The following is a 25,207-nucleotide window of genomic DNA, read 5'->3' as shown; positions in this document are numbered from 1 at the left end:
TATCACTGCACAGGCCTACACTGATATTTTAAGCACCTTCTTGCCTCCCACTGTTGAAGAGCAATTCAGAGATGGTGATTGCATCTTTCAACACGATCCAGCACATCGAGCACCTGTTCGTACAACACGGCCCGTGGCGGAGTGGTTACACGACAATAACATCCCTGTAATGGACTGGCCTGCACTGAGTTCTGACCTGAATCCTGCAGAACACCTTTGGGATGTTTTGGAACGCTGCCTTCCGGTCAGGCCTCGCCAACCGACATCGATACCTCTCCTCAGTGCAGCACTCCGTGAAGAATGGGCTGCCATTCCCCAAGAAACCTTCCAGCATCTGATTGAACGTACGCCTGCTAGAGTGGAAGCTGTGATCAAGGTTAAGGGTTGTTCAACACCATATTGAATTCCAACATTAGCGATGGAGGGCGCCACGAACTTGTAAGTAATTTTCAGCCAGGTGTCCGGATACTTTTGATCACATAGTGTATAGGTGTTCGTTCTTTCCGCACACTATACGAGATTGGAGTAATAGATAATTGTGAAGGTGGTTCGATAAACCCTCTGCCAGGCACTTAAATGTGATTTGCAGAGTATCGATGTAGATGTAGATATAGATTGTGCAGTAGGTTGTAAAAGCCGAACTTACGTACAGAGAAAACTTTCGCAAAACGCTTTGCCCTAACTGGACACAGACACAGATTTATGTTGACGGTAAAATTTGATGGCATGGTTGTAGATCGTGTAGGAGAAGATTCATCAATAGGTTGTTGTAAACGTGACTGTGAAAAGCACACTTCGAAGGATGTAATGTGGAAAATACCTGTGGAGCAGTAAATATTCCCTCACTGTAAACAACGTGTACCGTTCATGGAGTTAAACGATTTCGAGTTCAAGTAACGGAGTCAAATGATTTAGATCTCTAAGTTTATTTCTATCAATGGATTACTTTATAATGCAAGCTGTTGAGACTGGCGGTCGTCAGTTTCATCAACTGCTGTGAGAGGAAGTATCTGTTATAGGATGCAACTTCTTTAAGCAAGTAAAAAACAAATATTCATTTCTCATTGCTCATCTCAAATCTATCAGTTTAGGACCCCTTCTACTCCAGGCGTAATTTTGGACCTGAAGGTTCCCTTGTTGCCACATTAAAATCTGCTTCTTTTCAAAAACATAGCAGACTTGAAAAACATTCATCTCACTATTATTCTAAAGTAACTGAAATTGCGACTTAATCCTGAAACAGTGTATTATTAAACTAGCAGCTGTGAGAAAGACAAGTAGACAGTTTACGAAAATGGCCACACACGATATGAAAATAAATTGTAATTTCTTCAGATATATTGTTCCAATCTTACAGCAATTCTCATTTCATCAGCTATTGATGGCTCTTAAAAATTACATTATTTCACTGAAAGTAATTGTAGTTGTTTGAATGTCGGAGTAGATATGGCGGTTTCGCATATAAATCATATGGCAAAATACAACGAGGCGACAGAAGTCATGAGATGCCTTCTGATATCGTGTTAGATCTCCTTTTGCCCAGCGTAGTGCAGCAGCTCGACGTGACATGGACTCAACAAGTCGTTGGAACTCCCCTACAGAAATACTAAGGCATGCTGCCTCTGTAGCCGCCCATAACTGCGAAATTGTTGCCGGTGTAGGATTATGTGTTGCCGGTGTAGGATTATGTGCACGGACAGACCTTTCGATCATATCACATAAATGTTCGATGGGATTCATGTTGGGCAATCTGGGTAGTCAAATCATCGCTCAGACTGTCCAGAATGTTCTTCAAACCAATCTCGAACAACTGTGGCTTGGTGACATGGCGCATTGTCATCCACAAAAATTCCATAGTTTTTTGGGAGCATGAAGTCCATGAATGGCTGCAAGCGGTCTCCAAGTTGCCGAACAGAACCATTTCCAGTCAATGATCGGTTTAGTTGGACTACAGGACCCAGTCCATTCCATGTAAACACAGTCCACACCATTATGGAGCCACTGTCATTTTCCACAGTGCCTTGTTGACAACTTGGGTCCAAGACTTCGTGGGGTCTACGCCACACTCGAACTCTTATCATCAGCTCGTAAGAACTGAAATCGGAACTCATCTGACCACGCCATGGTTTTCCACTCGTCTAGGCTCTAGCCGATACGGTCACGAGCCCAGGAGAGGCGCTGCAGGCGATGTCGTGCTGTTAGGAAAGGCACTAGCATCGTTCGTCTACTTCCGTAGCCCACAGATTTCGCCACACTGTCCTAACAGACATGTTCGTCGTACGTTCTATATTGATTTTTGCGGTTATTTCAAGCAGAATTGTTTGTGTGTTAGCACTGAAAACTCTACGAAAACACCGCTGCTTTCGGTCGTTAAGTGAAGGCAATAGGGCACTGCAGAGTCCAATGTGCGAGGTAATGCCTGAAATTTGCTATTCTCCGCACACACTTGACACTGTGGACCTCGGAATATTGAATTCCCTAATAATTTCCGATATGGAATGTCGTATGCGTCTCACTGCGTTCAGAGTCTGTTAATTCCGCGGCCGTAATCCCGTCGGTAACCATTTCACATGAATCACCTGAGTACAGATGACAGCTCCACCAATGCACTGCCCTTTTATAACTTGTTTACTAGCTACCATCATCTGTACATGTGCATATCGCTATCTCATGATTTGTCACCTCAGTGTACTCTCCTCTAAGCTACTATCATCTGCCAAAATCTTGTTAAGATATCTCAAATTGTTTATGGCATACGATGAACGTTCATCATCATCATCATCATCATCATCATCAGCCAATTCAATCATTAAATAATGTGGCCTCTTCGAGTCGTGGATTCAGGTCGGCTTTCAGCAGTCTTCTCCAAGTGGGACGGTCTTGGGCAGTTCTCTGCCAGGTGTTACCAGCGATCTCCTTGATGTCTTTGTCCCATCTGTCTGGTGGTCTTCCTCTAGGCCTCCGGTAGTCTCTCTGACTACACTCCAGTACTAGCTTCGTCCATCTGTTGTCTTTTCTTCTTGCGACGTGGCCAGCCCACTGCCATTTCAAGGAACCTACTGTCTCTAAGATCTCATTAACCTTCGTCACAGACCGGATGTCGTCTGCCCTTTTCCTATCCTTTCTTGTATAGCACAGCATTGATCTCTCCATAGCTCTCTGTGCAGTCCTAAGTTTCCCTTTTGTAAATGAGTCAAAGCTGAGCTGGGAAGGTAAGGGAATTATAATTAATGGAAGAAGGCTTACCAACTTGAGATTTGCTGATGATATTGCCTTACTGGCCAAAGACTTCGCAGAGCTCCAAAACTTAGTTACAGATCTTGCATCCGAATGTCAGCTGGTTGGCTTGAACACGAACCTTTCCAAAACAAAAGTAATGTCCAACAAATGGGTCCCAGATGGAGATGTGAAAGTCAAGGACAGTCTAGTAGAAGAGGTCAGTGAATATGTCTACCTTGGCCAGATTATAAATATGAAGGGAGACATAAGGCCAGAAATCTATCGAGGCATCAAGCTTGGCTGGCAAGCATTTGGGAAGAATTCAAAAGTATTCAGATCAGAAATGCCAGTAAATCTGAAGAAAGCAGTATTTGATCAATGCATTCTTCCTTTGATGACGTATGGCTGCGAGACATGGACGATGAACGTTATGAGTGTTTAATTCTAGCGTTTTCCCTGGCGCGTGAGTGCGGGACGAAGCGCTTTACATACAATCCATTTCCTCGAGATTGGAGACAGACAATGATGTCATTCGAAGTTTAAAGAATAATTTAATATGTTACCTACACTTCATATGCAACACCATATAACCTACCATGCACCAAACGCAATTTCATAGCAACCCTTTTGTTTTCTTCACTGCCAACTTCAAGAATTTCTTGCAGTAGTTCACCTAATCTCGAAATATCACAGTAACCATTACGATCAACGAAATGATAGGCAATTCATAATAAGCTGAAGAATTAAATTGTGAGATATGCGAGAATGGACTTTTTTTTACCGAATAGTCTCTTTACAATCCGCCCTGTAGGCTGAGACATGAGACGCCATACACAACTCCTGGCCGCTAGCACAGATCCCTGCAGGGCAGCCGACTAGCAGACGATAGAGCCTGCAAGCGAGCCGTCGCACCGGGCAGCAAACTAAGCTTACAGCGGATCTTATTCCGTGGGAGACGGGCTTCTTTTGCGAGCTAATGGTTGTCGAACTGTCCACTGTTTAGCGCTTTGGCTGCCGCGTTGTCTCGGTACTACGCTTCAGCTGCTGCTGCGACTTACCGAAGAGGCTGGCGGCGTCGAGCAGGCTGGGCGCTTCCGCGGCGGCGGCGGCGGCAGCGGCGGCGGCGGCGGCAGCGGGGCCGGACCCCGGCGCCGCCGCGGACTTGTCGGCGCCGCGCTCCACGTCGCTCTCCTTCTCCATCCCGCTGCTCACTCCGCCACCTGCACCACAAAGCGCGCTCTCACCACACTGACGGAGCTACAGCGGTTGGACAACAAAATGGAAACCGCGCGGGAAATGGATACTTCATCATAAATACAGACGCCTGCATGTTGCTCTCCTTTATTCGACCAGGAACGGCGCCTGTGCAATGATCTCAACACGTTGCACTTGTCAGTGTTCTGAGAACAGTCTTCTGTGTAGTCGAGTGAGCATTATGTCGGAGATTAGTACACACATCAAAAAAAGTTTTGCATCACCTCAGTTCAGAGAGTTCCGGAACCTGTACAGAAAATTGGAATAGAGATCAACATAAACATCTTTTCCGCCCTTTTTATTGCTCATGAAAACCACACATTGCATGTTGTACCACTATACAGCGAGACCTTCAGAGGTGGTGGCCAAGACTGCTGTACAAACCAGTACCGCTAATACCCAGTAGCACTCTTGCATTGATGCACGCCTGTATTCATCGTGGCATACTGTCCACAAGTTCATAAAGGCACTTTTGGTCCAGATTGTCCCACTTCTCAACGGCGATTCGGCGTAGATCCCTCAGAGTTGTCGGTGGCTCACGTCGTCCATAAACAGCCCTTTTCAATTTATCCCTGGCATGTTCGATAGGGTTCATGTATGGAAAACATGCTGGCCACTCTAGTCGAGCGACGTCATTATCCTGAAGGAAGCCATCCACAAGATGTCCACGCGCAGTGGCTAGCACACTGGACTCGCATTCGGGAGGACGACGGTTCAATCTCGCGTCCGGCCATCCTGATTTAGGTTTTCCGTGATTTCCCTAAATCGCTCCAGGCAAATGCCGGAATGGTTCCTTTGAAAGGGCACGCCCGGCTTCCTTCCCCATCCTTCCCTAATCCGATGAGACCGATGACCTCGCTGTCTGGTCTCCTCCCCCAAACAATCCAATCCAATCCAATCCAAGACGTTCACGATCGGGCGCGAACTGTCATCCATGAAGACGAATGCCTCGCCAATTTGTTGCCAATATGGCTGCACTATCGGTCGGAGGAAGGCATTCACTTATCGTTCAGCCGTTACGGTGCCTTTGATGACCACCAGCGGCGTACGTCGGCCCCTCATAATGCACCCCAAAACAGCAGGGAACCTCCACCTTGCTGCACTCGCACGACAGTGTGTCTAAGGCGTTCAGCCTGACCGGGTTGCCTCCAAACACGTCTCCGACGACTGACTGATTGAAGTCATATGCGCCGGCTGAGGTGGCCGAGCGGTTCTAGGCGCTACAGTCTGGAATCGCGCGACCGCTACGGTCGCAGGTTCGAATCCTGCCTCGGGCATGGGTGTGTGTGATGTCCTTAGGTTAGTCAGGTTTAAGTAGTTCTAAGTTATAGGGGACTGATGACCTCAGACGTTAAGTCCCATAGTGCTCAGAGCCATTTGAAGGCATACGCGACACTCATCGGTGAAGAGAACGTGATGCCAATCCTGAGCTGTCCATTCGGCTTGTTGTTGGGCCCATCTGTACCGCGCTGCATGGTGTCGTGGTTGCAAAGATGGACCTCGCCATGAACGTCGGGAGTAATGTTGCGCATCATGCAGCCTATTGCGCACAGTTTGAGTCGCTACACGACCTCTTGTTGCTACTCGAAAAGCATTATTCAACATGGTGACGTTGCTGACAGGCTTCCTCCGAGCCAAAATCCGAAGGTAGCGGTCATCCACTGCAGTAGTAGCCCTTGGGCGACCAGAGCGAGGCATGTCATCGACAGTTCCTGTCTCTCTGTAGCTCCTACATGTCCGAACAACATCGCTTTGGTTCACTCCGAGACGCCTTGACCCTTCGCCCGTTGAGAGCCCTTCCTGACACAAAGTAACAATGCGGACGCGATCGAACCCCTGTATTGACCGTCTAGGCATGGTTGAACTAAACACAACAACAGCCTGTACTTCCTTCCTGGTGGAATGACTGGAACTGATCGGCTGTCGGACCCCCTCCGTCCAATAGGCGCTGCTCATGCATGGTTGTTTACATCTTTGGGCGGATTTAGTGACATCTCTGAACAGTCAAAGGGACTGTATCTGTGATATAATATCCACAGTCAACGTCTGTCTTCAAGAGTGATGCAAAACTTTTTTTGGTGTGTGTAAATGTTGATGACTAACGACTGGAATAATTTGCTTGAGACGTGAATCGCACATGAAATTAATAGCACATCTCGGATAGAGAGACAATCAGACGTTGCAACATCTAGTACGTTTTTGGAAATTGAGAATTTGTAGTAAGGACTATGAGACCAAACTGCTGAGGTCATCGGTCCCTAAGCTTACCTACTACTTCATCTAACTTAAACTAACTTACGCTAAGGACGACACACACACCCACGCCCGAGGGAGGACTCGAACCTCCGACGGGGGGAGCCGCGTGGACCGTGGCAAGACGCATCAGACCGCGCGGCTACCCCGCGCGGCAGTACGTTTGTAACTGCCACTGTGTAATTTCGTTAATGTGTTACAGTTTCTGCAATATATCCCTTAGTGCGTATCTGTGCCTGTGAGTGGTATCTCCGAAACTTGTTTATCAGACTCACGTCGCAGACTTCGTGCCCGACATGTTTTGGCTGAGCGAAGTGACGGGATGGTTCCTTGAAAATCTTGCTGTCGATCAGTTCGCAGTCTTTAGCAGAAACGGTGCTCGTACTTCGTATCTAATGAAGTTTTTGTTTATCTGAGGTTAAATTTCAATAAGAAGATGGAGCGTGACGGAGAAAACAAACCGCTTTCTGTTCCTACACGTTCTCGATGTAAATTACGATTTAAGGTTAAATACAACTGTTCGTATGTGTACAGCACCAAGTGCTTTTTATAACAACACATAGAAATAGTTAGGGCAGTTATATTTAACGATCGTACGGAAGCTTAATAAAGGCTTCGAGAAAGAAGATATTAAAGCGAAGTACGACTGTTTTACGCTCTGCACTGCCACTGCCAACTCATAAAACTACGACTGCAGAAGTTTCAGCTTCCCCCCCCCCCCCCCCTTGGACTGTCTGAAAGCTACAGCATAGGACAAGCAGTCACTTCCGCTAAATCGAAACTGAATACTTCTGGAGGAGTCGGCTTCTGAGAGGGAACCTCCAACGAAGAAATCTAAATACATATCGCAGCTATAAGCATTGGAACGACAGCGATGCGATATTGTACATAAGATGTCTTCTGCGGTTCTCATATCCTATCTGCTGAACTAATGACCTTGTTGTGTGCTATGACCTGGCCGGTGAATTACTGCTCTATAGAAAAAAATCTAGCTATATGTTTCCTGCGCACATTACACAAATAATGAAATTTGTTCTGTAGAGTGTCTCTTATTGAAGGAACTGTTTGAATACAACTACTCGTAAATGCGGGGTGAAGTGTGACCGATAACTCTACTTCTTGGTTACGTTCAAATAGAATAAGCTCTTTTACAAACAAGCGTTTACAACCGCAGGATTCGGCAGGATTTCCATTTTCTTCCGCAAAAATAAACTTATCATCTGCGGTTTTCAATCCAGCCTTCGTGGTGAGGTCAACTTTACTCAGTATACTTTTATGAGTCGTTCACTTTCTGCGAAACTCGCTAGCTGCATGAAGGATGTGATATGACGAAAACGCAGATGCGGAAACGTTGCACTGAAGCCTGTATCATGTGACGGACTAGGCGTCATTGCGCAAGCTTCACAAAAAGCTACAGCTTAATTGCCTCACAAGAGGCTGCCTGACGTTCTCTGAGAAGCGCATCACTTCATTGTCGTCAATGACTGCTCTTGCTACACCTGTTTCTGTTGACATGCTGCACACTATATTTCCCCCAATTTTTGCAACTTCTTAGTGAGTTTTTACAAAACACACTGAAAATTTCTTACTTTTTAACTTGTAACGCTTGCGCACCGTCCACGTTTTAATCGTGCATGGCACCGGTACGATGCAGAATAGAATCAGTGTAACAATGCATTGTCTCGCGATGACTTAAATAACGGCTCACGATTGAAATATTGGAAAAAAATCGTTAAAAGAATGCAACCACTACCTTATAATCAGAAAATATGTGCACTGGCACTAGTCGATTGCTAGTGTATGAGAAATGAAAACGATACCTCATGATAATCTGTCGCTGACTCTCTGTTGAAAAGTATTACAAAAATCGCTCACAGAAACACTTGTGTTCAAATAAAGCTAAAACTGCTCCAAGAAACAAGAAAACTTGTAAAAAGAAACACTACTTGTATGCAGAAGTGAAATAGATTCTTCGGGTATGATAGAGTGAACATTACTACGTATGAGGAGGGGCTCGTTCTGCCTTACGTAGTAAGTGAAGTGCTGTGGTGTGGTGCGGTGTGGTGTGGTGTGGTGTGTGTGTGTGTGTGTGTGTGTGTGTTTTAAAGAGAGACAGAGAGAGAGAGAGAGAGAGAGAGAGAGAGAGAGAGAGCTGGGGGCGGATGTGTGGTACACGCAAGGAGTACAACTCCGCCAGAGCAGCACGATGCTATCTGAGCTATTTACGACCACTTTGTTATTGGATATCTCTCTGCAAATGAGTCAATACGCGCTCCGTTCTCAGGCTTGTCTTGTCGTGCTCTTATCTCGTCGTCCTCAATAAATGGGTGACAGTAAGCGGCGACACATTATTTTCAGATTGTATTTTAATATGATTTTGAATCAAATGCTGTAATAGAGTTCTCAAACACCGTGTTTGCGTCCTCATTGAATATGCGCGAACTGTCCAACGCAAGAATTTACTTGATGATTAGCGCAGCTCTTTCAAGCTGGGCTGTTGATTGTCAGTGCATCTTTCACTGAGCTACACTTGTATCTTATGACAGTATTTTGCCACCAACTAATAATCGTCAGAGTTACACCACTCTAGGAATACAATCTGAGAACATCTGAACCAATTACAATTTCCTTGGCTATCATACCCAGTAGCAAGCACTGGCAAGACTTAATACTCAAGGAGAAAAACAATAAATATATTCGGCACTGTGAAAGGTGGCTACACTGAGCCACAGCGCCAAAAATCGCGCCAGAGAGAGTATTGTTCCGCCGCCTCCACTGGCAGTGATTATTGAGACGTAGCGGCATCAAATTCTAGCCCGTGGAGGAAGGGCATATGAAAGGTGGCTACACTGAGCCACAGCGCCAAAAATCGCGCCAGAGAGAGTATTGTTCCGCCGCCTCCACTGGCAGTGATTATTGAGACGTAGCGGCAAGCAGTTCTTACCGAGAAGTTGTGGTGGACACTGCATGTCGTGAAGTCAGAGTGAGATGTGGTAGTGGAGAGTGTTGTTCCATGTTTTATGCAGTGGTTTGATGTGAGAGATAGCAGATGTTGTTCTAATGGAGATATTGTAATGGTCAGAGTGCATTTCGTCAATATATGGAGGTATTTTCTTTTATTCCTTTATTCTTTCAGTGACCTGAATAATGTGTCATTACAGGTTCAGTCAACAAAGCATCTGGCGTGTGTTCTTGTATTAGAGTGTAATTTTGGTTTTCTTGCACAATTATAGTATTTCTAATTTTCTTTTATCACGTCAGTATAAATGGTATTTAAAATTTCTTGTCTTGTTGAAGAAGAACCGTGCCAGATGTGCGTTGAGTCACACTACCACACACAGAACAACTACACTTGTGCTTTGTTGGCTTCGTAGATTTTATAGTTGCTGGGGACTTAATTAATTAATTGTATTAACTGAAATTTTCTTACATTCTTTGTTGTTATTCAAAGCAGTCAGATTGCGTACTAAAACTAGTCAGGGCCAGCCGTTTACGAGACTTGCGTAATCGGACTAACAGCAACTAAAAATATTTGCATTTTATTATAATTAAGCCCCCATGCAACTGCTCCGGTTGCAAAGTCTAAGGGACAGATCTAAGGGACTAGTTTCGTTCATTACTGCAGAGTAAGTTGACAGACTGCCTTATCACATGTCACGATAACATACAACTGTCTTACAGACCTGCAATGCCTTCCAGACAGAATGCCATGAACGGTCGAATGTGTTGCCTGCATTCATTTCTTGCACTTCCAGTCAGCACCACAAATGCTTATGTTATCTTACTGTTTACAGGAGATAATTAACGTAAATCTATAACTGGTTTTTATTCGACACAGACCTGTTTTTCCTTTATTCAGTTTCAGTTCCTGACAACGATAGCTACATATCTGAAATACTCTTTCAATTTAGTTTCACGCCCCGACTGTATTGTAGTTAGTTCATCAGCACACCTAAATACGATCATCATTATTATTATTATAACTGTCCGAATACACTGATCCTCTGGAGATGTATGCAGCAAAGAAAAAATTATACTAAATAATGGCAGTGAAGCAACGCTCAACGCTCAACGAGTACTACAAACGCATATAACGTTACAGTAATAACAATTGTTTTACATGTACCGCCTTCGGACGAAACTCAAGCAAGGTAAAGCTGAAAGCGTCATCAGGCGGGAAGAAGGGGTGGATGTTAGTGATAGTTTACAATTAATAAAAAAGGCTATTCTTCAAGTACTAAACTTCTTTGCCTTGTTGTACCACATGACATTCGTCAAATACAACGATCCAAAAAGCAGCTCTGAAACACGCCGTATCTGTCGTGGTAATTTGCGTATCGTCCGTAAACATAATTTATTGACAATGCAGCCAGCAGGGTAATTGCGTTTATGCGCCCATTTCAGCCAAAAGCTTTATTTCAAGGGGAGAGGTATTCACACCAGACATCATGATAGGCCTGATGCATTTATGGTTTAAGTTCATCAGCAAATGTTGCCTTAAACATGCGGGCCGTAAGTGTTACGACGATGTGCTGGAATCTGTTACCGCGTCACCAGGCGACTTAAGTCAATGAAATTCACAGCATACGCTTCAGCAGCTCATTGAAAATGTACCCCTGCGATGGGAAGGAACATGGAACACTTCCGCAGTTCGGCCTGGTTGTACGGAATAGTAGAGCAGGACCTGTTGCACAATCACGCGACATAACTCCGGTAGAATTTTTATGAAGACCTGTGTAGAACATCGTGTACCCTGTCCCAGATGATATCAGAAAGGAATTTATTGTGCTCTTATTCGTAGCTTTTGCGTAAATTCAACACGAAACTCATGTATTCGAATGACTGTCACAATCGCTACCACAAGGTAATTCGGACGCCTTTTCTCCAGTGTCTAAGAAGACAGTTTGAGAATGAATACGTAATCAGTTTCACTGATTCTTCTTCAGTTCAATGTTACGTGCCTCATTAATTAATCCCTCTGTGAACATATGCTGCCCGACATAAAAATGATCATTTGATCGACATTGCGACCTAACATACGCGACAGGATTCGGATCGTAGTGGTTGTTACTATCACAAAGTTAATTGATTACTTGTGTTCATATTCTGCTTAAACTACAGAAGCCGATTTGAGAAAAACTCAGTGCCTCGTCTATTATTTCCGATGGTAATTTCTGTTTTATAATAATATAAAAATACATCACAAAATAAACGAAATTCGGCGAAGTTTTTTTACATGACTTACAAAGGAAATCAAATACTTCGGTACTTGCTTGTGAGCGTTCCGATACTCCTGCTGCCGCGGGCTTTGGTCTGAGAACGATGCCTGACGGCAAGAAACCTCCCTCCCGCTTTTCCATAAACTCTCTTACAAACTTCACCTACAGGTTCCATAAAAGGAAATTTGCAATACACATAACACTATGATGGTAGACTGACACAATTTAGTCACCAACAGGGTTTCATAACGACTTTTGTCAACTGTTTCGTGTAATCGGTAGATAACAGTTTTTGCAAACAGCAATGAACAACATCAGGCGCAATAATGATGCTGCAGATGTATTCAAATGTCCTCAGCTTCTAATGGCTGAACATATAAGACGAAAACAAAATACCTTCCACAACAGAACTTTCGCATTCATGCCAGTTTATCAGCCTCACTGCGTCCATTTGACCAGCAACTGAATTAAAGTAAGTATTGATGGTTTTGAAGTTACTGAGTTCTACTGCGCACAGCGGTTGCCTCCAACTCTTTCATATACAGGACAACTATAATTAAACTTTCGCTGCTTGATCCACTGTAGACGAAAAGAAATTACCGTCTGGGCATCTCGCTTTATAGGATAGACTGTGCGCAGCAGGATTTGCGTTCTTAGTAGTTTTGGTTTCGGTAATAATAATGAGCGTATGACATTGGTGGCCGGGAGACCCCTCGCGGGGCGGTTCGGCCGCCGCTCCACAAGTTCTTTAACGCCACTACGGCGACTTGCGAGTGAATGAGGATGAAATGATGATGAAAGACACACAAGACCCAGTCATCTCGAGGCAGAGAAGATCCCTGACCCCGCCTGGAATCGAACCCGAGACCCCGTGCGCGCGAAGCGAGAATGCTACCGCAAGACCACGAGCCGCAAACTTAGTTTCGGTAATAGTACGGCGATATATGATTGAGATGAGCATCAATGTGCATTACAGTTGCAGGAGGTCAACATGGGTCTGGGAAACGTGAGCAGGACTTTATTAGTAAAAGCGTTTTATTAAACAACAGCGGTAGTGCTATTGTCCTTCGCGAGTATAGACGCATCAAAAGAATCCGGACAAGTCCTCTTTCCGCACCGGGATTGAAGAACATTGTTTGGTAGTTAGAGCTAACTGGCGATTTGGGAATTGTTTCTGGGAGAGATCGACGGTCAATTGCGCCGCAAATTGATGAAGAAGTTAATGTTGCCATGGCTGAGAATGCTGGACGCAATGTGCGATCTTCAAGCAGTTTGCGAGCTGTGGCACGACAGCAGAACATTCCATGGTCCACCATTTGAAAAAATCTGCGAACAACTGTGAATAGTATCTTTACAAACTCCACATTAGTTACCAACTTTTGCCAGGAGACGCAGACATTCGAGTAGACTTTGCTCATGTGGCCTTGGAACATTTTGTGGGTTGATGACGCACACTTTAAGCCCACTGGGGCAGTGGACACTCACAGTCGTTGCATTTGGGGATCGTCATCGACAGCTAATGTTCATCAAGTTCCTCTGCACAGTGAACGCGTCACTATGTGGTGTGGCTTCGCGGCACAGTTCATGATTGGTCCGTTTTCCTTTGAGGAACTCTGACCCCAAAGACCAAGGACAAGCATCGTCAACGATACACATTGTGATTTGCTTCCCCAACATGTGATCCCTGCTTTACGGGAGAGAGGGGCTTTAGACTCAGTTGTTTTGATGTACTGTACATGCGGCTCCACCTCACATTATTCTTGACGTCACTCGGTTACTCCGTAACGCATTTGACGAAAACTGAATAACTGGCCGATTGTTCCAAACTGGGTGACCATCAAGGTCACCAGATTTGAATTCGTGTGACATCTGACTGTGGGGGACAGGGGTAATCAACGGGATACTAACACACGTTGGAAGTTGAAGATGAGCATAACGAGGGGGGTAGCCAACATCCCACCTGAGATGTTTCGAGCAACTGTAGAGCAATCTGTAGTACGGTTCCAGGCTGTCGTGAATGCCGATGCTCGTCACAATGAGCAGCGTTTGTAACCTGGAACGTAACCATGGCACGCAATTAACAAATGTTTCCCTTTCACGTACAAAATAAAATGTGTTTGTTACAATGGTTTATTCGTTATGTCTCTTCCGCGTGTCCTTACAAACATTTTGACAAAGTTTCGTTGTCCTACGATCACTAGTTTTTCTTTGGGGCCCTCTCAAGTAGGGAAAGTTTAACTATAAAAATGCTGTGTTACTAGCGCCAACTGCCTTGCCGCAGTGATAACACCGATTCCCGTCAGATCACCGAAGTTACGAGCTGTCGGGCTTGGCTACCATCTGGATGGGTGACCATTCTGGTCTGCCGATCGCTGTTGGCAAGCGGGGTGCACTCAGCCCTTGTGAGGCCAATTGAGAAGCTGGTTGTCTGGATTGGATAAGTTGCGGCCCCGGTCACGAAAACTGACAACAGCCGGGAGAACGGTGTGCTGACCACATGCCCCTCCGTAGCAGCATCCATCGGCTGAGAATAACACGGTGGTCTGTCGGTACCGTTGGGCCTTTCAAGGCCTGTTCGGATGGAGAGTATTACTAGGAAGTGAGGACTAACAGGCTACAACATAAAAGACAAAATGAGTAGTCTGTAGGACGTCGTCGCGATTTAAAAACAGACAGAAGCTGTATAGCAGGTTATTTATTCACCAGTAGACCTGACCGGTGTCGAAATAAAAAAATAGGTTTTTGCCTCTGCTGGTACAGAGGCATTCTGCATGTATAAGTTCCGAGTCAGTGCTTTATAAACAACTCATTTCAGGTTCAATAAAAACATACTGTTTATGGTGCATTTGGCAGCTACTATGGGCCGGAAAACTTGCAGAGTTTCAAAGGGACTTTTATCCACATAAGTGACGAACACGGAACTTTAAATCAGAAGGTATAGCACCTTACCAATGCGTGACGATGCTCAGTGGTAATGAGGAGTCTTGCGTAAGTGGGACTTACACCTGCCTGGAATGAAAACAGAACATCAGCGCGGACCGCTCGCTTCCGGTTACGTAGCAGCCCGAAACGCTATGCAGATGGTTCAAATGGCTCTGAGCACTATGGGACTCAACTGCTGTGGTCAGAAGTCCCCTAGAACTTAGAACTACTTAAACCTAACTAACCTAAGGACAACACACACATCCATGCCCGAGGCAGGATTCGAACCTGTAGCGGTCGTGCGGTTCCAGACTGTAGCGCCTTTAACCGCTCGGCCACTCCGGCCGGCTGCTACGCAGATGTAGTGGATACATTGGTCATCGAAAGTGAAGCGAGAAGATATTTACCAACACCCTTCGCGTCTACTGCAGATACACAAATGAACTGTCAGCCAAAGCGAGCTTCCCACAAGGCAAACTCAGAATAGCAGCCCCCTCGGATACAGTGGTAAGATGGCCGAGAGAATAGCCCCCCAAAAACTGAACATAGATCAAGCACGAAAACAGGATGAAGGTGTATGAAAGTGAAAAAAAAGAAGCAAAATAGAAACAATGAATGGTCCAAGCTCAAGATGTACAAAATCGAGCGAACTGCAACAACCACGGCGTCTTGGTTATGTGGTGACGGTGTTGAACTGTTGATCGGGAGATCAGTAGTCAAATTTTTTGCACAAAACTATGAACTGTCCGTCCAGTCACTGAAACGTCTGTTCGCTGTAATTAAAGTTGTGTGTGTGTGTGTGTGTGTGTGTGTGTGTGTGTGTGTGTGTGTAGTGGTGTAACGTCTGTTTGCAACAGTGAGCTGTGAGGTAGGGGCCACCAGCCTTAAGTACCTCCATTTGTTCTACGCAAGTACCTCATGTCATGAATCTTACATACCGTTTTGGAAGTCTTTACTCTTAAATTCCTTTGTTGTAACATAGCTCACGCCCGTTTATTTGTTGTTTTCATTTCTGTGACAGGTCTATGCAGCATCTCGTCTGTTCTCAATATTCATCACATTTTCTTGCAATGGTAATATATTCTTAACACATGACTAACATTCTATAACCAATGTATCGTATCAAAATTGCCAAGACTGCAGAAAGAAAACAGACAACTCAATGACCGGATGGAAAGTTTCATAATTTTGTGGAAAAAAAATGTGTGTGTGTGTGTGTGTGTGTGTGTGTGTGTGTGTGTGTGTGTGTGTGTGTGGGCGCGCGAGGGGGGGAGGGTGGGGGGGGGGGAGCCGCGGGGCAGGAGGAAAATTTGAACATGGATCTCCCACTTTGAAGTCCACCATCGTGGCAACATAGCCTCGAGGCCGTGATTCTCGCAAGCCGCTCAATGTTATACAACCTGGTCTTGCACTGTTCACTCTTTCTACTGTATTTTGCTTCTTTTTTCACAGTTTAATACACCTTCTTCCTGCTTTCAATGCTCGATCTTTATTAAGTTTTTGACTGACTATTCACTTGGACTATTTTACCGCTAAATCTGAGGGGAGTGCGATGGGGAGTTTCCTTCTCAGAAGAAAGAGCTGCAAATACCAGGAGGCCAGGTTTGCTACAAACATAACCAGTTCTGCTAATTAGTTCTGAAATTTACTGACAGATTAAAACTGTGAGCCGGGCCGAGAGCTTCAATTCTACCAGGGCCTCTCTGCTACTTGATTTCGCGTTTCCTCCGAGCCAAAACATTATTCTAAAACAATCATATGATCTACCGCTAAAATGTGAGTAGCACAGAAGTAACGAAATTAAGAACCTGGTGGCATTGTGAAGAAATATCAACAGCATTCAAACGCTTACTGTCTGTCTAAGAACGCCAGCGGGTGGTAATTAAAACGAATAATCAACGGTGAAGCTACATGTATACGACACTTTCCTGACAAGACTTCTTTCCTTCTTTCATTTTTATTTTACTGCATAAAATTATGTGTAATACAGAGATAACAAACTAAACAACAATTCTACATGCACACACTTACACGCGAAATGACTAGCGGATGGACGAATTCACTTCCTTCTGGGATTTTGTTTTACGTTATTTAAAGCAGCAGTTCGCAGAATATTACTTTTTCACACAACGCCAAAAAATATATAATTTCGTGCTTCCGCAGCAGTTTGAATCCATAACATTCCATGTCCGTAAATAATCAAATGGCGCTGGATACTATATTTTGTAGTTGTGACACTGTACAATTTTGTTTCAGTTAATTGAGCTTTCGTTCGCACAACTTCTTTCATTCGAAACATTCAAATTTCCATGTTTCATCAATCAAATTTCCACATTTTAACAAAAATTGTTTGGTTTCGTTACAGTTTCGGCAGGAACAAACAGGACACCGCTTAAGATCACAGTCATTTTCACAATACACGTTCCCCCGATTTGCTGTCCGTACTTCCTAAATAAGATGCTACGGAGCGATCTGATTCTTATTTAAATTTATGTTGCTCGCGACCGCAAGTGGGTTATAACTAATTCACCAGCCGTTGTGATCCATATCTACATGACATAACTCCTCAGCGATACTGTATTAATCGCTACGAAACATGCTACTTTGTTCTACGTCGAGTACAGCGCAAATTTACTCTTCCATCCCTCATTAGAGGGGTAACTTCATATAGTTAGCGCTGTCGAAATGCAAGTGTAATTTAGAGCTGGCAATGATCGGTCACTTATGACTCTCAGATGTTTTTATTTATATTCAATTGATATACAGTCATGTTGTTCTACTATATCCGTAATGGATTAGCATAATCTATATTTTAGATCCATGTCATGAAAACAGTAAACAAGCGCGGAATTCGCCACATATCTGACTGTTGTTGAAGTTAGTCAACTCATCGGTATTTTTTATCAAAATGTGACAAATTCAGTTACTCTCAAAATGACGCCAGGGAATATAAGGGCGAAACTAAATTTCCTTTAGAGGCTTTTCCCTCCCCCCCCCCTTCGCTTTTCCTCTCCTTCCCCCCTTTTTCTTTATTTTCCCATCATCTGTCCAGTTTCGCCCCACCTGCTCTCGGCTGGTATGTCGTATTTGTGCCACCTTTTTAGTGCGGTGTTTAAGTGAGTGTTCAGAGTTGTGCGTCTTTCCAAAGTGTTGCGAACAGAAATCATGCTGTCGCTGGGTGTGAATTTTATATCTCTTGCGAACAGAAACCAGACTGTCGCCGTCTTTTTTTTAATTGTCTGTCTATTATTTTTCTGCTTCCTGTGTATTTTATTAGCATCAACCCTTTGTTTTATGTTTTAAGTACCATAATTTTCCGCCATTTTACCTTTAAGTCACCGATTTTATCGCCAACTTTTATTATTTATTATCTACATCTTTTGGAAACAAATTCTGTAGGCTGAAGAGCGGCGTACTAAGCTGCTGTCAGCCCGCCCCCCTCAGGGGGAATCGAAACTCAATAAAGAAAAAAAAAGAGGCTTTTCGGAAAGCTCCTTAGGCCAAAACAAAATGTCTAGTAAACACCGACCATAAAAAAAAAGATACACGGGCCATAAGAAACATACTTTTAAGAGACATGGGTATTTCGCTACTGTGAAAGACGTCTCTTCTATTGAACGTGGGCCGGCCGCGGTGGTCTAGCGGTTCTGGCGCTGCAGTCCGGAACCGCGGGACTGCTACGGTCGCAGGTTCGAATCCTGCCTCGGGCATGGGTGTGTGTGATGTCCTTAGGTTAGTTAGGTTTAAGTAGTTCTAAGTTCTAGGGGACTTATGACCTAAGATGTTGAGTCCCATAGTGCTCAGAGCCTTATTATTATTGAACGTGTGCTACTAGTTCTTAAGGTATGCACTGTAGACCACGTTTTTTCTAATTTTGGTTCATACTACCTCCTCCCAAAATAGGGATTGATTGGGTGGGTTGGGGAGTAGAGGGACTAAAATGCTGGGTTATCAGCCCCTAAAATATGGAAAGCAAAGAGGTTGCTGTAGAAGAGATTAGTTTCACAGTATCGAAGAAGGAGAAGAATAAGTGTTCATAGCTCTCAAGGTATTCGTTTTAGAGCCCATGTTCACTAAGACTTATTTTTTCTTCTAGTATCGTGTACTTTCAATAGAATGCGCGTTTACGCCATTAGTTATGATACACCCTGTATAAGCAGGGTGGTGAGAAACAGTCTGAAAAGCTTGTAATGGTGTTGCGGGATACGCTGGGCTGAGAAATAATAGTTAAGAAAAAAATTCAATACCTTGCACCACTTCCGAGTTAGTTAGCATTGCAGTTAGCCGTCAGGCATTTGCGCGCGCCAAGTCAAGCGGCGGGGGGTGGGGGGAGGGGAGGGAGAGGGGATTATTTCCCTGTTAACTGGATTAGGAAATGAGACACTGAAAGCAGTGGGCGAGGGCGAGTTTTAGCATACTGGCAGCAAAATGAATGACAATGGCAGAAGTCAAGATGATATGAAATAAAGGCTGGCACTAGCAAGAAAAGCTTTCCTGAAAGTGAGAAATATGATAGCAGCGAACAGATTTAAGATTAGCTTGTAGCTACAAATAGATCGGATCTTATCGACAATGTCAGTATAGAAACGGGGATTAGCGATCACGATGTCATTATACCAATTATGGTTACGAAAGTTAATAAATCAGTCAAGCAGGCTAGGAGAGTGTTTCTGCTACATAGAGCGCATAAGCAATTGTTAGCATCTCACTTAGAGAGTGAACTGACATCACGTAATTCCAGTAAGATGGTTGTAGAGGGATTATGGGCACAGGTCTGTTTATGTACCTAGTAAGTGGATAAACGACGGAAAAGACCCACCATGGTTTAGTAACGATATTCGGAAGATGCTGAGGAAGCAGAGGCTGCTGCAATGTCGGTTCAAAAGAGAACGCGCAAATGACGACAAGCAAAGGTTAGCAGAGATTCGTGCGTCTGTGAAAAGATCCATGCGCGAAGGGTAAACAACTACCACCGTCGCACCACAGAAAAACATCTGGCAGAGAACGAGAGAAAATTATGGTTCTACGTACAAGCGCTAAGCAGGTATAAAGTTTCCATTCAGTCCCTTGTTCACCAGTCTGATGTGGCAGTTGAACGTAGCAAAACGAAAGCCGAAGTTTTAAATATTCTGTTCAAGAAATCGCTCTTGCAGGAGAATCGTACAAACATACCATTACTTGACCATCGGACAGGCTACCGTATGGACAACATAGTAGTAAGCATCGTGGCGTATAGAAAAAAACCGAAAGATTTGAAAACAAATAAGTCACCGTGTCCGGATGAAATCCCAAATCGGTTTTACAAAGAGTACTCTTCGGCACTGGACCCTTACCTAGGTTGCATTTATCGCTAATCTCTCGACCAGAACAAAGTCCCAAGCGACTGGAGAAAAGCGCAGGTGACTTCTGTATATAAGAAGGGTATAACAACAGACCTGCAGAATTACAGACCAATGTCACTGAGTTCGGTCTGCTGCAGAATCCTTGAACATATTGCCAGTTAGAGTACAATAAATTTTCTTGAGACTGACAAGGGAATCTCCCCATCGCACGGCCCTCAGATTTAGTTATAAGTTGGCACAGTTGATAGGCCTTGAAAAACTGAACGCAGATCAATCGAGAAAACATATGCAACATCAAGGATAATGTGTGCTCAGGAGCGCCGTGGTCCCGTGGTTAGCGTAAGCACCTGCAGAACGAGAGGTCCTTAGTTCAAGTCTTCCCTCGACAGAAAATTTTTATTTTCGCAAAGTTATGATCTGTCCTTTCGTTCATTGACGTCTCTGTTCACTGTAATAAGTTTAGTGTCTGTGTTTTGCGACCGCACCGCAAAACCGTGCGATTAGTAGACGAAAGGACGTGCCTCTCCAATGGGAACCGAAAACATTTGATCGCAAGGTCATAGGTCACCCGATTCCTCCATAGGAAAACACGTCTGATATATTCTATACGACACTGGTGACGGCATGTGCTTCACATGACAGGAATATGTTGTCGACCCACCTAACTTGTACACTTGGCGAATGGCTAAAAAGATTCTTTAACCTTACCCGATTTAGGTTTTCTTGTGGATGTGATAATCACTCCCAAAAAAGTGATGAAAACATAAGAGTTTGTCACATAAACTGCAACAAATGAATGCAACAGTTTCACAGTCGTACAGTTTTCCCTGTGCTCTGTCAAAACATATGTTTTTAACGTTTTCAAATTTTTCCTTGTGTAGACCGTCAAATCCTGCATATGTCCAAGCAAATCTGAACATGTCCTGGAATTTTGGAGAGCGAAGTTGATTATGTGTGAGTGCCTGAACTTTGATAATTGTCTGAAAACAAAAAATTAAACTTTTCACTCGAGGGTAGACTTGAACCAAGGACCTCTCATTCAGCATGTTCTCACGCTAACCACGGGACCACGGCGCTCCTGAGCACACATTATCCTTGATGTTGCCCATCGTGTGCATGGACTACTCAGTTTGTATATTTTGCTTATTTTTTTCATAGTTCCACACAACTTCTTCCTGTTTTCTCTATTGATCTGTGTTCAGTTTTTCAAGGCCTATCCACTGTGCCAACTTATAACTAAATCTGAGGGGGGTGCGATGGGGAGGTTCCCTTGTGAGAAGCTTACGTGCACGAGCATCATGGTTTCAGAAAGCATCGCTCGTGCGGAACTCATCTTTCCCTTTTCTCATATGATATAAGGCGAACTAAGGATGAAGGGCCACAGGCGAGTTCCATATTTCCACGTTTCCGGAAAACACTTGAGCCGGTGTCCCATTGCAGGCTGTTAACGAAAGTGCAAGCATATGGAGCAAGTTCACAGATGCGTGAATGGCTCGAAGACTTCTTAAGTAATAGAACTCAGTATGTTGTCCTCGACGGCGAGTGTTCATCAGAGACAAGGATCTCGTCAGGACTGCTCTATGGAAGTGTGATAGGTCCATCTGGCGGACAGGGTGGGCAACAATATGCAGTTGATTGCTGATGATGCTGTGGTGTACGGGAAGGTGTCGAAGTTGAGTGACTATAGGAAGGTACAAGATAACTTACACAAAATTTCTAATTGGTGAGATAAATGGTAGCAAGGCTCAAATGTGGGAATATGTAAGTTAATGCGGATTCGCGTCTTTTAACTATCTGGGCGTAAGGTCGCAAATCGATATGAAACGAAACGAGCATTTGAGGATTGTGACAGGGAAGGAGAATGCTCGACTTCGGTTTCTTGGGAGAATTTTAGGAAAGTGTCGTTCATCTGTATAGGAGACCGCATAGAGGACGCTGGTCCGACCTATTCTTGAATACTGCTCGAGTGTTTGGGATCCGTACAAGGTGGATTGAAGGAGGACATCGAAGTAACTCAGACGCAGCTCAAAATGGTTCAAATGGCTCTGAGCACTTTGGGACTTAGCATCTCAGGTCATCAGACCCATAGAACTTAGAACTACTTAAACCTAACTAACTTATGGACATCACACACTTCCATTCCAGAGGCAGGATTCGAACCTGCGACCGTAGCGATCGCGCGGTTCCAGACTGAAGCGCCTAGAACCGCTCGGCCACAGCGGCCGGCTCAGACGCAGCCTGCTAATTTGTTACCGGTAGGTTCGAACAACAGGTGTTAGAGATACTTCGGGAACTCCAACCAGAATCCCTGAAGGGAAGGCGACAATCTTTTCGAGGAACACTATTGAGAAAATTAGAACCGGCATTTGACTCTGGCTGCCGAATGATTCTGTTGCTACCAACATACATTGCGCGTAAGGACTACGAAGATAAGATACGAAAAATTAGGGCTCATACGAAGGCATACAGACAGTCGTTTTCGCGTAGTTCTGTTTGCGAGTGGAACAGAAATGTACATTACTAGTAGTGGTACAGGGTACCCTTCGCCACACACCGTACGGTGGCTTGCGTAGTACCGATGTAGATGTAAGTATAGAAGCTTCTGAAATGTGTAGCTACGGAAGAATACAAAAGAGCTTTATGATTCAAACTTGGCTAACAGGACGGGATGGATTGGTAGGATATGGAAGATAATATGTGTGTGTGTGTGTGGGGGGGGGGGGGGGGGGGGGAACTGTACAGGAAGACATCGACTTCAACACAGTAAACAGCTTCAAATAGATGTAGGATGCAGTATTTATGCCCCATACAAAATACCTTCAAGAAATGTACTGGTATGCAGAACTCCTTCAAGGACTACCCTCGCACACGTCCTTCCTCACTCCAAATTCCTATTCACGCCTCAGCCCACTTCGTTTTCCCCCCTAAACTCGAACGCATTGCAGAGTCTCTCAAAAACAAAAAATGGCTCTGAGCACTATGGGACTTAACTTCTGAGGTCATCAGTCCCCTAGAACTTAGAACTACTTAAACCTAACTAACCTAAGGTCATCACACACATCCATGCCCGAGGCAGGATTCGAAGCTGCGACCGTAGCGATCGTGCGGTTCCAGACTCTAGCGGCTAGAAGAGGCTTCCAACTGTATTCAAATAGCACCTCAAACTCGAACGAAACAGGGGATCTTGCCTGAAACCCTGGCACAGGTCCTTCTAATGAAATGAGACTGCATGGTTCCACATTGAGGAGGGATACATGCTAGGGTAGTCCGTGCTGTTGCACAAAGCCACTGAGCCAGGGCGGCATAGTGATTAGCTCATCTGCCTACTTAGCGGCAGACCCCGGTTCGAATCCCAGCCTTGGCGCAAATTTTCATTCGTCGCTTCAGTCTGCATATATACATCACAGATGTTTGACACTTGAAAAGGTCTCTGAAACCATACGGAAGAGCTACCTACTTTGTGTGGCAACAACTTGACAGCTGATGGGACAGCTACGAAATTCAAGTCTATAGAACTAGATGTCTACAGCAGAGAAAACAGTACTCGTAAATGCATTTCAGTCTGGACTCTGCCGAGAGGTTAAACCGGAGGCAGCCTTTACATACCCCAGCGCTGCAATTCTAATGCTGTTAAGCCTATGCTACTACGTCTCCTAGCGCAACACAGAAAACGGAAGAAGTTCCCATCTCTTGAGTCATCGACTCGGACGTGACCAGCTGCCCAGGGCACTGCTACGATCATTGCAAGCGGCTGACAAAGGCGGGCATGTAAAGTACGCGGCAGCGCGCTGGGCTGCGCCGGCGGCGGCCCGGCTAGAAATCGCTGGCCTGGAGAATGTGGCGGCGCGCTTGTTCGTAATGAGTGGAGTGGAGTGGAGCTGGGGCAGCCGGGCGCCCGGGGCGGCTGCCATATTGATTTACACTGGACGCGCCCACCTGCGCAAAAAGCGGCGTTACTGCGCGGCCACCTCCTCCACCTCCGCAGCTCGCAGTAGGCCCCTGCCACAGCGACATGACAGCCTCGCTGCGTCGTGCGAGCGACTGCTGCGCACCGAGCGACGCCTAGTGTTCAAAACGAGAGTTGCTACGCCAAGGCCGTACAGAGGGGGTGGAGAGACAGGCTCCCGCCAAGGGCGCAAAAACGCACAGGAAAAAAAAGACTTTTTAAGAATGGGGCGTGAGGGTACACGCTCGTGTTCCTATCTTTTGCTTACAATAAGAGGTCTTCCCGTCGGCCGGCGACTGTAGACGCACACTGTTGTCCAGGCATTCAAAAACGGTTCAAATGGCTCTGAGCACTATGGGACTTAACTTCTGAGGTCATCAGTCCCCCAGAACTTAGAACTACTTAAACCTAACTAACCAAAGGACATTACACAGATCCATGCCCGAGGCAGGATTCGAACCTGCGACCGTAGCGGTCGCGCGGTTCCAGACTGTAGCGCCTAGAACCGCACGGCCACTCTGGCCGGCTGTCCAGGCGTCATTTCTTCGATTAACACGGTACAGAAGCGACTGTTACTGCAAATGCGTCCAATTCTATTATGATTTCTGTGAGAAGAGTGCGCCTGGTTCACACAGCTGCTGCCTACACACTTAGCTCGTCTTCAACAACAGGGTTTGGATCTCAAAGGTCGTCGTCGAGCCGGTGATCAAACAAAACAAAACAAACATATGCTGTTTGGCGGAAGGCTTCCGATGTTTTCCGATTTCTGCCGACTGAGGACCGGGGCGACGCGACGGCGGAGGAATCAAACAGAAAAAGCGTGGGAGAAGATGTGTCATTCACTTGCCACTGCAGCTAATAATATAAGTGACAGTCAGAAAGTAAACTGTTATTATTTCAAAAGTGATACCCATAACTGTTAATATATTTATCCCACTGTGAGACAAAACGGTCAACGTCTTCATAGGAAAATGTAAACAGTTGCCTACAGAACCATGATTGCACCCAGGTATGCACCTCTTCCTCCGAAGAAAATCGACGGCAACGGATGT

General features: G+C 45.0%; 1 long non-coding RNA gene across 2 annotated transcripts in view; it reads right to left on the bottom strand.

Moving 5' to 3' along the window:
* Nucleotides 1–4,374: 4,374 nt before the first annotated feature.
* Nucleotides 4,375–25,207, bottom strand: part of LOC126184743 (uncharacterized) — a 555,678-nt gene continuing 534,845 nt past the window's right edge. For both annotated transcript variants that reach the window (XR_007536869.1, XR_007536870.1), the window contains exon 5: nt 4,375–4,439. This is a non-coding gene — a long non-coding RNA (uncharacterized LOC126184743). The remainder of the gene's footprint in view (nt 4,440–25,207) is intronic.

This window comes from Schistocerca cancellata, chromosome 4 (genome assembly GCF_023864275.1).
Source record: "Schistocerca cancellata isolate TAMUIC-IGC-003103 chromosome 4, iqSchCanc2.1, whole genome shotgun sequence".
Lineage (NCBI taxonomy): Eukaryota > Metazoa > Arthropoda > Insecta > Orthoptera > Acrididae > Schistocerca > Schistocerca cancellata.
Note: the sequence above shows the minus strand (reverse complement) of the source record. Positions and strands in the feature narration are given on the sequence as shown.